This window comes from Lepisma saccharinum, chromosome 4 (assembly GCF_977018435.1).
Source record: "Lepisma saccharinum chromosome 4, izLepSacc3.1, whole genome shotgun sequence".
Classification (NCBI taxonomy): Eukaryota; Metazoa; Arthropoda; class Insecta; order Zygentoma; family Lepismatidae; genus Lepisma; species Lepisma saccharinum.
Window position 1 is genome coordinate 9,038,558 of NC_139232.1, and position 14,987 is coordinate 9,053,544.

Genomic DNA, 14,987 nt, shown 5'->3' on the forward strand with positions numbered 1-14,987 from the left:
AGCAGATGTGAGCAGTATGGAATGAAGATTAATGTAAAGAAGACAAAGGCAATGGTTATAGGACGGAAACCAAGGAATATTAATGTGAGAGCAAACAGTGAAAGAATCCAGCAAGTGGATAGCTTCAAGTACCTCGGATGCACTATAAGCAGTGACATGAGCTGCAACCAAGAAGTGAAAATGAGAATCGCAATAGCAAAAGAAGCTTTCAATAGAAGAAAAAATGTTTTTTGTGGACCCATGGACATAGGTCTAAGGAAGAGATTAGTGAAATGTTTTGTGTGGAGTGTAGCACTATATGGTGCAGAAACCTGGACGTTGAGAAGAAATGAAGAGAAAAGACTCGAAGCTTTTGAAATGTGGACATGGCGAAAAATGGAGCGTGTAAAATGGACAGACAAGGTAAGAAACGAAGCCGTACTGAAAAGAGTTGGTGAAAAAAGATCTATACTGGAGACCATGAAGAAGAGGAAAAGAAACTGGTTAGGACACTGTCTAAGAAGAAACTGCCTGCTAAGAGATGCCTTGGAGGGAATGGTTGAAGGAAGAAAAGTCCGTGGAAGAAAGAGATATCAGCTTATGGATGATATTAAATTAACTGGGTCGTATGCTATTACGAAGCGTAAGGCAGAGAACAGGGAAAGCTGGAGATTGCAGTGAAAAACCTGCCAATTAGGCAGAAAACAATGAATGAATGAATGAATGAACGCCTTATATGAAATGTGCAAGAATGAAGACAAATGTAATTTCTATCAGTATTTGAGTGAGCGGGTTTGTCGGTAACAAAAGTTTGTACCACTCAACCAGAGGACGTAGGCAATTCTGAGGAATCATTCAGACTTTACATAAGCCTTATGGACGATTCAATTAGTGTCACGAAGGCTGCCTATTTATCAGGGGTTCGAGTATTCACCCTTAATACCTAAAGCAGTAACCATTTCATATCTGTGGCAACCTTAAGCCTCTGCTCCCAATAGCGTTCTAATGTAATATATACTGGAATTTCCTCGACTTAAGATTGCATGCTCTGAAGTTCTTACCTTCAAGCCCCCTTCCATGACGCGCTGAAGCTCGCCATTTGAAGTTCTTTGGTAAGGAAGGAGGAATGTCCGTTTTCAGCATTTCAATAGGTGGGTTTCATGTGACGTCAGTATTCGCACCGCCGCCATGTTTGCGGCAAAGCTGCTTGTCGTCTGCAAGGAAATAGCCACCATGCAGCGTTGGTTACACCTGACTCAATGCACGTTTGTTGTTAGTACTGTGTAAAATGTCGGTAACATTGCATAAAAGTGCAACGAAAAGGCCAATTCTAGTTCACCTGTGTTTATTTACTTGAACCAGCTACATGGAATCAGTTTGTTTTCGTATTTATTAGTGGTTCGGATTCTGCTTGAAATATTTATATCCAGTAAGTAACCTATGTTTCCCCCTCGGGGTGGGAGAGAGTGGTCATCGACGACCTTGAGAAATTCCAAGACTCTGCCATTATCTTCTCTGTTTCCTTTTAACGTTTGTTCAAGCGCAGTAATTTGAAATGTTGAGTTGTTCAAAAACAGCAATTTCACTCTTTGCTTTAAAATTTGGGATATGCAGGCCTCAGTGACGGAGTGGTTAGCACAACGCACTACGATGCTGGTGGTCCCGCACTCGAATCTCGGCCTGGGCATGACTGATCTTAACGGATTAACCAAATATAGCAGAGAAACGAAGTAAAATAAACAAAATAAATCAATCAATTTGAGATACTTTGATATATCATTAGCATTATTTAACCAAGCAGTACTTTTCTCTGACAGTACGCAAAACCTACTACTGGCACCTTTTCTCATGAATAGGATAACAATTAATAACAGTTTGTGTTAATGAAATATAAATAATCAAGTGCAAGCGTGCAATTATCAAGATGAATTTAACTTTGAATGTTGCCATTTTTATCGTCAAAATTATCACACCTTTCTACCAAATAAAACAATAACAAAGAAACGCTACTTGCAAGTATGATTAAAAAAAACAGCAGTTCAATCCATTTGTACTAAAAGTCACAGATAAATTTGATATATGAACTTCACCCCACCGCTCTGTACTGTTCAGTGGCGGCGCCAGGATTAATCATCTGTGGGTGCTGAGGGGGTGCGAAATATAATTTAGGGGGAACGATCTTGAAAATAAAGAAAGCATAACATATGCATGTATGCAGAGGCGCAACCACGATTTTTTGTCTGGGGAGGGGCAAGTACCAAGATAAACGTGCAAATAATAATAATAATAATAATAATAATAATAATAATAATAATGACATTATTATTATTATTATTAGTAGTAGTAGTAGTAGTAGTAGTAGTAGTAGTATCAAAGACGTCATTATCCTCGTAGATCACGCAAAAAGGGGAGAAGTCGGTGTTAAAGCATTTGTGTTGGACAAACGATCTGAAATATTTTTTCTGACGTTCAATTTCACATTAGCTAACAAAACAAGCACACAAATTGTATTTTTGAAAGACAGAAAATGCATGACGAATATAAATCTTTTTGTACCTAAGGCATGTATAACTTTCATGTACAACATATGTTTTACACATATGCAACATGTTTACACTAGATTTTGTACGTATTCAAAGTTTATTTAATTCACACACACATATTCGTATATATATTATTTAAATGCATTACATAATCAATCCATCCGCTTCGTAACAAACCAACAGCAAAAATGAAATAAATTTCTCAAATGTGCGCGCTTCTTTTCATCCAAACAATTCTTCATGCATTTAAGACCAAACTGAAGTGCATAATTGGTCTCACATGTCTCTCTGGTAATTTACAATGCATTACAGAAAATAATGATAATATTGGTTCGCTTCGCTCGCAAGAAAATTTGTAGATCCATATTATTGCAAACTGAAAACAATATTAATTTAATAGAGACGGCTCTGAACTTTTAGAAAATGACGAGAAGTCAACGAAAGACAACGACGACATATGACACTGCAAGAATTGATGTTTCAACATAGATTTTGAATAGGGTGCCACTGGTACTGTTTGTTTTGTTCATTAATGTTGGCACGATCTATTCTCGCCATGACGGGCGTATTCTAATCAACAATCCAAAAAATGTGTTAAACGTAAGTGCCTGTTAGACCTAAACAACCTAATATTTCTCAAAGTATACCATTGTAAACAAGGTTCAAATCTCCAGCCCGCCAGCTTGAATTCCGAATGTTTACAAGAACCCTCCACAATCATGGCCGCTCGATCCCACAATGCAACAGTGTGTGACGTAGGTGAAACAGACCTATACGATTCCCATCTGCCCTGTACTAACTGCCATGAACGGCAGCCACTGCTTCATAGTCTACTTCGCTGAAAATTTTAGAGTCGACATTTTCATTCGATTTTCTAAAAGTTATCACCTTATATGCACGCCAAATATATAATTATCGAGTTGTTTGTATGTACGACAGGTTACAACAGATGCAGTTATAAATACGGTTTGATCAAAAAAAATACGATATATAATATTTCTTCGGTAGAGTGATACGTATACCAAATGAAACATTATTGAGAAGGATCTCGGAAAAGTTACTAACGATTAAAGAATGATAAGTGAAATACACATATGTGAAATGACTGGGTAGCTGAAGAGAGAAAAGGAAAGAAAACTGAAAGAAAAATCTAGAAGATAACAGAAAAGGCAAGCATAGGAGTTTGGAGAAGAGAGACGAAAGGAAAGGGAAAAGAGAGAGAAGAGGAAAGGAAGTAAAAAGTGAAGATGTATAGACGAGAGAAAGAACGGGGAAAGTTGTTGAGATAAGAGAAGATGAACGTAAAATGAAAAAGGTAAAGCAGAGATGAGGAGAGTAAAAGAGGAAGAGTAGATGAGAGAAAAGGCAAGGGAAACAAAAAACAAAAAAAGAAAGGAAAGGGAAAAGTGAGGAGAGTAAATGAATTTAGAAGACGAGATAAGAGGAAAGGAAAAGAAAAAGTAGGGAACAAGATAGGATAAGGGGTAGAGAGGAGAGCACATGAGAGAAAAGACAAGAATAAGAGTTGAGAGTAGAGGAAATGAAAGGAAAGGAACATGAAAAGAAGACGAAAATAAAACGCGAAGATTTGTCTGTGAGAGTAAAGACAGGGAAGGTATTGAGATAAGAGGAGAATAAAGGAAAAGAAAAGAAAAGAAAGAGAAAACGAGGAAGAAGGAAATGGCAAGAAAAGGGAGAGAAAAGGAAATTGGAAAGAAAGGAGAGTAAATGAGAGAAAATGCAAGATTGTTGCTGAAGTTCTTTGAAAGTACACTTTATGCACGGATAGGCTAATCGAGACTAGACCTCCGGGTTACGAGCCCAAGACTTCTTGGCGGAGTGGTTAGCATAGCGCTCTACGACACAAAGCGGTCCCGGGTTTGAATCCCTTCCTCAATTTCACCACAGAAAAGCGAAGTAAAATAAACCAAATCAAATGAAACAATCCAGCATTCCATTTCATTTAGATAAAATTTTTAACACATTGAATCCCAGGGTATTTATATTGGCAATAACTCAGAAACCTGGGCATTTTATGTGATTTTCAACAATGTGAAACAATTTATTTTTTAGTATTACTATACATGTGCTATACATCAAAATAAAGGCAATTTCTTTGCCTACACGAACATAAAGAAGCAATTAGAATCTGTGTATTCTTGCGTGTGCTAGAGATGTTCAACATAGTCCTTGTTTTTCATATAATGAAAAAGTCCGTACTTCTAATACTAAACAGTGGCGGCGATAGGGTTCCAAAATTAGGGGGGCAAGGTGCAAAAACTAGGGGGAGCAAGAGAGTAGTTTTATTTGTGGTATAACCAGGGCGAGAAAGTATGAAGCCCCCTCAAGCAGATTTGCCTATACTTAAAACAAGCTCAACATGCCCATATGAGCTTTTTGCTCAAGTGTGGAACTCTGTCTAATCCAAGATTTTTGTAAAAATGCCCTCAGGAATTTTCCGACAAAGTATGACCCCCCCTCAGATTGATTTGCCTACACTTATAAAAGGCACTTCTGTGAGATTGTTGTCCATAAATTTGTTAAAAATATGCCCCTCTTGATATTTTTTTGGCCACACTTAAAACTAGGCCAAGATACACCCACCTACACACATATATACACATACATACACATACATCCACACCCACCCACATACACCCACACCCACCCACATACACCCACACATATTTACTTCCGGTCCACTTCCGGTCCACTTCCGGTCCACTTCCGGTCCACTTCCGGTTTGCCTACTTCCGGTCCACTTGTGGCCAAGTTGTGGCCTATTTCTGGTTTATTTATATTGCATCATGCTGTGCAATAAATTATTATCCAATATAGAGTTTTGATTTGAACCCCAAGAAATTTTATATAAATACCAAAGCCAAAAATATTAACACACATACACACATACACATACACACACACACACAAATCACGCTGCTGAACCCAACTGATATTTTTTATTAAGCATAGAATTTTGATTTGAATCCCAAGAAATTGTATATAATAAACAACAACAAAAATGCCAAATCAAAAATATTGTAATCAATGCAATAAAAATATATCCAGCCCCAATTGGGCCAAGCACCAAAAGATTTGTAATCCAGACAAATACAGAACTCCCACAAAAATATGCCCCAAATGCCATAGAAAATATAGCATGGAATATTTCACATATAAACATAAAGATACTTGCTCTGCACAGTCATCAACATTGCCCCCACAACCATCCACATCTGGTCTGAAAAGGAAGCATGAAGCACCTGTTAATGCTGGACCCGCAAAGCAGCCACGCTATGAACCACCTATCCATAGCAGTTTTAATAGCCAATTAAGGGATTACCGGTTTGTATCAGAGCCAAGATGAGACATTAAGAATTTTTTGAACAGTATAAATCCTGATGTGCAGGCAATTCTAAATGCACAAAATGGCTCTTATAAGCGGTCCCTCAAATTGTTTACACAATATAAGAAATCAAATGGCACAAAATTTACACAGCCCCACATAACAGAAACTGTACCTGTATATTCAAATGCAAATTCAGACAAAATAATAAGCAGTTTGATAGATCAATTAAATATTAAACACTCTGAATTTGCAGCAAAAGAGTCTGGATGGAGCCTATGCGGATCTCCACACAAGCTCTATGTTAATATTTCTGAATTCAGCCCATTACAAGGATCTACATATTTGCCATTACCTGCCAATATTAAAAACAAAAGAGCCGTGGTTAATATTGAAAATAATGATGATAAATGCTTTTTGTGGTGTATTTTTGCTGCTTTGTATCCAGTTTCAAGGCATCCTGAGAGAATAACTTATTACAAACAACATGAGCACGATTTTGATGAGGCAATGGAGGGTTTAGAATATCCAATGTCTGTTCAGAATATTGATAAATTTGAAAAAAAGGCCAGGAATATCAATGATAAACAATTATCTATTAATGTATTTACTTGTTCTACTGGCCGTGGCAATTGCTTGATAGCACCTCTCAGAATCAGTACACTTGATGATGAATCTGCTGTTCCGATTGATCTGCTCTTAATTGAAGGGGATGGCACATATCATTACACTCTGATACATAATCTTGAAGCTTTAGTGAGAACACAACTAAACAAATCCAATACAATATTCAAGTTGTGCAGAAGATGTTTAACTGTATTTGATGGTAAAAAAATAATAAATGGGGTTTGTAAAGTGAATGCAGAAATTGCCAAAAACAAGTTAATTGAACATTTAAAATACTGTAAAAATCATAAACCTGTTCATATGGTGATGCCAATGCCAAGTGAAAATGCAAAATTCAAAAAGTTTGAAGCCTTGTTGGAACACCCAGCATATATAGTCTGTGATTTTGAATCAAATCTCAAACCTCTTGCATTCTGTAGCCCAGACCCTGATGAATCTTCAATTACATCATATCAATTACATGAACCTTCCAGCTTTTATTATGTGATTGTACAGGATGGTGTTGTTACTAAAAAAGATTCATACTTGGGACCAGATGCCATCAAAAAATTTGCACATAGAATAGAAAATGAGTGCTATGACATAGCATCTAATGTCTTATTAAAATCAAAACCCATGTTGCCTTTAACAGAGAAACAGATTGAAGATTTCAACAATGCAGAAAAATGCTCGGTATGTGGTTCTGAATTTTCAGATACAATAATCAAGGTGAAACACCATTCTCATACAGATGGTAAATTCAAAATGGCACTGTGTAATAGCTGTAATATTAAGATCCAGAGACCAAAATTTGTCCCTATATTTTGCCATGGAGCATCCAATTATGATTTTCATCATCTGATCAGATATGAGGGGTTTGACAAGCAGAATTTAAATATTTTAGCTGAAAATGATGAGAAATATATTGCTATTAGCAAAATAATTAAAGTTAATGGTGTTCCAATTCACATAAGATTTCTTGATTCTTACAGAATTTTATCGGCTAGCCTGGCTACACTGGCTTCTCAATTATCTGATGATCAATTCAAAATCACATGTGCTTTGTTTCCAAATCAGGACCTGAAATTAATTAGGCGGAAGGGTGTATATCCATATGATTATGTTACAGATTTTTCTAAATTTGATGAGTGTGCTCTGCCACCACAACAAGCATTTTACAGCAAAATCAGAGGATCTGGAATCACTGATGATGATTATCACCATGCCCAATTGATGTGGAACAATTTAAAATGCCAGACATTTGGTGATTATCACATGGCATATTTAAAACTTGATGTGACCCTCTTAGCTGATATACTTCAAGCATTCAGAAAATCTTCTATGCAAAATTATAAGCTGGATCCAATGTATTTTTACAGTGCTCCGGGCCTAGCATGGTCTTCAATGTTTTTAAATACTAAAATGCAATTGGATCTGATCCAGGATCAAGATATGTACTTGTTTATGGAGCAATGTATAAGAGGAGGCATGGTGCAATGTTCTCAGAGATATGCCAGAGCAAATAACAAATATATTCCTGATTATGATCCAGCACTGTCATCAAATTATATACTGTATGTAGATGCCAACAGCCTCTATGGTTATGCTATGATGGATAAACTGCCATATGCAGGGCTTGAATGGGTCGAAGATTTTAATATTGAGAATCTTAAGGATTTTGATGACAGTAACTATGGCCTCTTCTTAGAGGTTGATCTGACAATTCCTGATGATTTACACAACAAATTTTCTGATCTGCCCCCAATTCCTGAGGTTAAGTGCTCACCTGGCTCTAAACAGAAGAAATTGATGATGACACTGGAGCCAAAACAGGGTTATGTCTTATATTACAAAAACCTCCAGTTCCTGATGCATCATGGTGTTCAAGTGACCAAAATTTGCAAAGTTTTGAGGTTCAGGCACTCAAGATGGTTGAAACCATACATTGATACAAACACAGAGCTTCGAAAATCTGCAAAAAGCCAATTTGATAAGGCCTTGTTTAAATTGATGGTCAATTCTGTGTATGGCAAAACTATTGAAAATGTCAGAAAACATACCGATGTTAAAATAATTACTGACCCCAGCCTGAGCAAAAAATTGATTGCAAAGCCTAATTTCAATTATAGAATAATTTATGATGAAAATATGGCACTTTTCAACATGAAAAAAACAAAGATTAAGTTTGATAAACCTATTTATGTAGGGGCTGTGATATTGGAATTGGCCAAATTACATATGTTAAAATTGTATTATAATGTGTTGAAGCCTTTTTATAATTCAGGAAATGCATGTTACTTCTCTCTTCATAAACTTTTGTCTTCTCGTTTAATATCTAAGAAACTAAAAGTTAAAATATACAAAACAGTAATTTTGCCTGTAGTATTATACGGGTGTGAAACTTGGTCCCTTACATTAAAAGAGGAACATAAATTGAGAGTATTTGAAAATAAGATTCTTAGGAAAATATTTGGACCTAAAAGGGATGAGGAGACAGGTGAGTGGAGAAGGTTACATAATTTAGAACTACATAATTTGTATTCATGTCCAGATATTATTAGAATAATTAAATCAAGAAGACTTAGGTGGGCAGGCCATGTGGCACGAATGGGAGAGGAAAGAGGAGTTTACAGGATTCTTGTTGGGAAACCAGATGGTAAGAGACCTGTAGGAAGGCCAAGACGAAGATGGAGGGACAACGTTGAGATGGACCTAAAGGAAATCGGTAAGGATGGAAAAGAGTATATAGATCTTGCTCAAGATAGGGACAGATGGAAGGCCTGTGTTGCTGCAGCCATGAACCTTCGGGTTTAAGAAGGCTAGAGAGTTAGTTAGTTAGTTAGTTAGTTAGTTGAAGCCTTTTTATAAGGATCGTGTAAAATTGATGTACATGGACACAGATAGTTTTGTTCTTGATATTCAAACAGAAGATGTTTATAAAGATATGTCACAGCCTGCATTGCTTGAATATTTTGATACCAGTGAACATTCAAAAATTCAACCCCACAACAAAAAGGTGCCTGGCAAGTTAAAAGATGAGACACTTGGTGATGTTATTGTGGCATTTGCTGGGTTAAGGGCCAAGATGTACAGTTTTGAAACATGTAGTGGTGTTGTTGCCAAAAAGCCAAGGGCATTGGCAGAGTAACTGTTGAAAAAGAGCTTGAATTTGAAGATTATAAAAATTGCCTCAAATCATGTAGCATAATCAGAACATCAGAAAATAGAATTCAGAGTGAAGATCACTTATTGACTACAAATATTGCAAGAAAAGTGGCTCTGGACCCACATGATGATAAGAGATGTATTTTGTCATGTGGCATACATACTTTACCATGGGGTCATTGTGATTTGAAAAATGGCAATCAATGCCCAAACACAGAGCATGATTTGAAATAAATAAACATGCCTATGAACTTATTTGGGTTCAAAAAACAGGCTATTATGGAGCTCCCAACACCACAACCCTCTTCTGATATGATATCTAAACTAAGTGGCTTGTTAATTATTCATCTGAACAGCATACTTACAGATATTGATGATAAAACAGGTAAAACATTGTACATATTTAACAATAATTTAAATCATTACCAATTACCTGTAGGTGGGCAATTGCAATTTATTACAACCCCTGAGGGTGATGTCAAGATTTCAATAGGGAGAAATATTTATAGAATTAAGCACTCAAACATGATTTCTGGCACTGTTTATACTGTTTCTGCTGGTGACTGCTTATATATTGAGGTCCCTGGATCCTATGACAAGCTTATACCCTTTTTTATAGAATTAAGAATCAGATATTCAATAATAAATAACCCCTAAATCAAAAATGCCTAATGATATATTTGGCCATACAAGACATGAAGATCACAGTGATGAGATTCTGATGCTTGATGTCAGAGTCAAGAAATTAAGAAGTGATTTACAAGCTTTACAAACTACACTCCATGCCAGTCTTCAATTAGAAATTACAAATTTACAATCACAATGCATGGACCCTCTTCTTAAAATTGATTCTGAACTCAAATTGCTGCTTCAGAAATATACTGACTTGGCCACATTGGATAATTTTCAAAGTTTAGAAGAGGCTGTTGCAGCTCTTCAAGCCAAATTTAAGACCCAGGCTAACAACTCTGAGCAATTGAAACAGCAATTGGAAGAGCAGATAAATAATGTCCAGACACAGCTCCAAACAATTGTCAAAAGCATAAAATCACAAGAAGATTTTGATCTAGTGATTTCCACTCTAAAAGAACAGATTCAATCACTCCAAATACCTAATCTGGGCCCTCTGAACAATGCCATAGCCGAGGTTAAAGAAAAAATTGAGACACTTGAAAATTTTATGAACAACTTGCCATCTTCTGATGCTTTGAGTGCAATAACTCGCAGTGTAGCCAATATTAAGCTGCAACTTGAAACATATGAAGATTTTGGAAAAATTCAAAGTACCATAACCCATCTTGAGGGTACAATAGCAGCAGTGCAAAGTGATTTGACAAATGTACAAGAATCCCGCCTGTCTGGGATTGTAGATACCCTTGTTAGTGTCCAGCAACAAATCACAAAGCTTGAAAACTCAACACTGAATCTGAGCTATCTCATTTTCATCACTTGATTGATGATATCCAAACAAAGCTTGAAATTTTACAACAATCAACACCCACTCAGGCAGATATAGCCCTGCTCCAAAATGCTATGCAAAATGTGGCTGATGCCTCTGAATTAAACAATGTAAAATTGGCACTTGAATCTTTGCAAAATACTGTAGCAAATCTGCCTACATCACAGGAACTTAAAAATATTAAGAGGGCAGTGAATCGCATATTGAAATCAGAAGATATCAAGAATATCCAGGCAGAGATCAAACATCTCACTCAGACAGTGGCCACTCTACCAACAAATCAACATATTAATAAATTGCATGCCCTGTTTGAGGATATCAGAAGACAGGTCCATGATCTTACTGCTCAAAATTCAAAATTGGCAATTGTTGAAAATTTGCAACAAATTGTAGCTAATATCAAGCAACAGCTAGGGACCATGGAATCCAATCAAGCAAATGCTCTGTCTGTTTTTGCCACCCAGCTACAAGAAATTGTGCAACAATATAAGAAACTTGTTGTGGACATAAAAATCAAGCCAGGCCATGATGATGTTGTTAGGACCATCAATGAGCACCTTGAATCTGTAACAAGCAGATTGCTTACAGCAGAAAAAGAAATAACAGGCATAATTGAGAATCCAAAACATTCAGTAATTCTTGAATTGTACAGCATCCCCAACAAAGAATATGATTCTCCATTTACACCAGGTGGCAAAATATATATGCTGTCCCCTGCACAATTTTATTACCAGTTTTTTGTTGGGGGCACATTGAGACCAATCAAGATCAAATATTGGCTGTAACCACAGGCACACCACTACCCCACCTTATCAATAACAAATGCTGACAACAAAGTGAAAATCACCAGTGTAGAATTGGAGGATTTTACAGATCCCAATACATTAGAAACAGCCTATGTTGAAGATGATGGCTCTCTGGAATTTAAAATACAAATAGGGGACAAATTATATTTGGAAAATCCTGTAGTATCAGCTGCTGAACACCCTATAGTTGCAATATTCTTGTTTACATATTATGTCTAGACAAATTATTGTTGATGAATTACACAGACAAGCCAGACATAATTATAAGAGACTGCCAGTAGTCACAAAGGGCATAGATGATTTATGGCAAAGCGACTTGATTGAAATGGCAAGTGGACAGTTGAAAAACTTAGACAAAATCAACAAGGGCTACAAGTATCTACTCACTGTAATAGACACATTTTCAAAATTTGCCTGGGCTGTGCCACTCAAATCCAAGACTGGAACATGTGTTACAGAAGCCATCAGAACAATCATCAATCAGAGTGGAAGATCACCGCGCTATTTGCAAACAGATAATGGCAAAGAATTTTATAATTCAGTGTTTCAACAATTTATTAAAAACCACGCAATACAACATTATTCGAGTTACAGTGATCTCAAGGCCTCAATTGTAGAGAGATTCAACAGAACCTTAAAAAATCTTATGTATAAACAATTTACACTTCAAGGTAATTATAAATGGATTAATATTCTTCCAGAACTTCTACATAAATATAACAACTCGGTCCATTCCACAATCAACATGAAACCCTCTGAAGTAACTTCATCTGATGAGCAAAAATTGATCAGTACTGTTTATTATCCTAGATACCAGCCAACAACAAGAAAGGCCAAATACAGGGTTGGTGATCAAGTAAGAATCAGCAAATATAAGCACTTATTCAAAAGAGGCTTTACAAGAAACTGGAGCACTGAATTATTTACAGTGGTTCAAGTTAAACCTGGGACCCTTAACACATATATAATAAAGGATCACCGAGGAGAAATTCTCAAAGGCAGGTTCTATGAAGAAGAGCTCAGCAAAACTAAACAGCCTGACACATATCTCATAGAAAAAAACATCCGCAGAAAAGGCAACAAGTTATTTGTCAAATGGCTAGGACTTCCAGAACACAGCTGGATCGATGCAAACAAAATAATAATATGAGCACCTGGGATGTTATAAAAAGGCTGCCAGAACCTGAACAGCAGAATAAGAGAAATGGCAACTTGCTGCCTGATAATATTAGGTGTCTTATTGTTGGGCCATCTGCTTGTGGTAAAACTACACTAATGATTGATAATTTTTTATTGGCACCCAACTGGTTAGACTGGAAAAACAGGCACTTGTATGTCTTCTCTAAGAGCTTGGAACAATTAAAATATCAGCAGCTGATGAAGCTATATGATGGATTGGATATTGCCACTTTTGAACCAGATGTTAAGCCACTCCATGAATGTCTCGATAATTCTGTTGTTGTGTTTGATGACATTATACTGGATAATCAAAACAAGGTTAGAAATTTCTTTACACAGGGCCGGCACAAAAACATTGATTGCTTCTACCTGGCACAGACTTTTTCAAAAATACCGAAGCAGCTGATCCGAGACAACAGCAATTTTATATGTGTGTTTCATCAAGATCATACCAACCTCAAACACATACATGATGAATATGTAGGTGGGGACTTGAGCTACAATGATTTTTCTAAGTTTTGCAGCAGGTGCTGGAACCAGGACAGTTATGGGTTTGTCACAATTTATATGACAAGAACACCCAATAGTGGCAAATACAGAAATAAAATCAACAATTTTCTAGACATTGAAACATATATAAATAAACATGAAAAGGCCAATCCTTGATGATCTTAAATTAAGAGATTATCTTGTAAAAAGATTTAAGGGATGGAAATCAGAGAACCGAGGAATTTATGAAAAACACAAACAAACAGAACAGCCCATAATTGATGCTATTGGTGAATTAGGTAAGAATATCAAAACTGTTACAGAGCAAAATCAAAATTTGATCACAGAGCTTGTACCTGTAGCTGCAAGGAACATATTAGATTATCCATTCACCCCACTTTCCAGTATTCATACACCTAGTCCTATTGCTCCTAGAAGAATTGAAGCTACTCAGGATCCTATTGAATTGGGTCTTCTTGCTCAAAAATATTTAACCACACCTAAAGACAATAAAGATGAGGTGTTTGGCTTATATGCTGACACAGAGCTTGATGGTAGCATCATACATAGAATTGGCAATTTCAGAGTAACATTTATGGGAGATGATCTGATTGTATATTCAGAATCTCATCTTGGAGAAAAAGGTGGTTTTGTTAAGTACCCCGGCACACCTGGATTGTGGGAACTGATGACTAGGAAGAGACCTGGCAGCTATACAGATCAAGATTATGAATATTACAAAGAAATATTAATAAAATCAGATGCTCTATACCAGAACAATGATCCCACACAAAAAAGAGTCAAGTCTAGCAGTGGAGCAAATACAACAATTTAATCAAGCCCATATGGTCTCAGATCAAGACTGGCAGTGGAATCAAACAATACAACACCCTGCCTAAAGAATTTGTGTGGGTTGATGATGTCAGGAAACTTGTAGATAGGTTATTGGTGAGAGCTGGGGAGGAAAATGCTGGCAACCACAATTTTTACAATGAAAAGGTTGGAATTATGGACATGATAAGCACCAAATTGTCTAATTTTATAGTGAATGACACTAAGGGGATTGGATATCTTATAAAAATTATTAATACTCTACCACCTAAATTTTGGAATATTTCTGAGGGTCGGGGCCTTGTTAATGACATTATAAACAAGCTGCCATTTGAACTACACATTCCAGACTATCAGTATTGTGGTCCAGGCACAAAATTGGAACATAGATTAAACAGAGGGGATCCTGGTGTTAATCCCCTAGATGCTGCTTGTAGAGACCATGACATAGCATACAACACACATTCTGATCTTGACAAGAGACATGTTGCAGACAAGAAATTAGAAGAGGCTGCATTTGGTAGATTTGTAAGCAAAGATGCTTCTTTGAGTGAAAAAATAGCAGCATTGGGAACCACCATAGC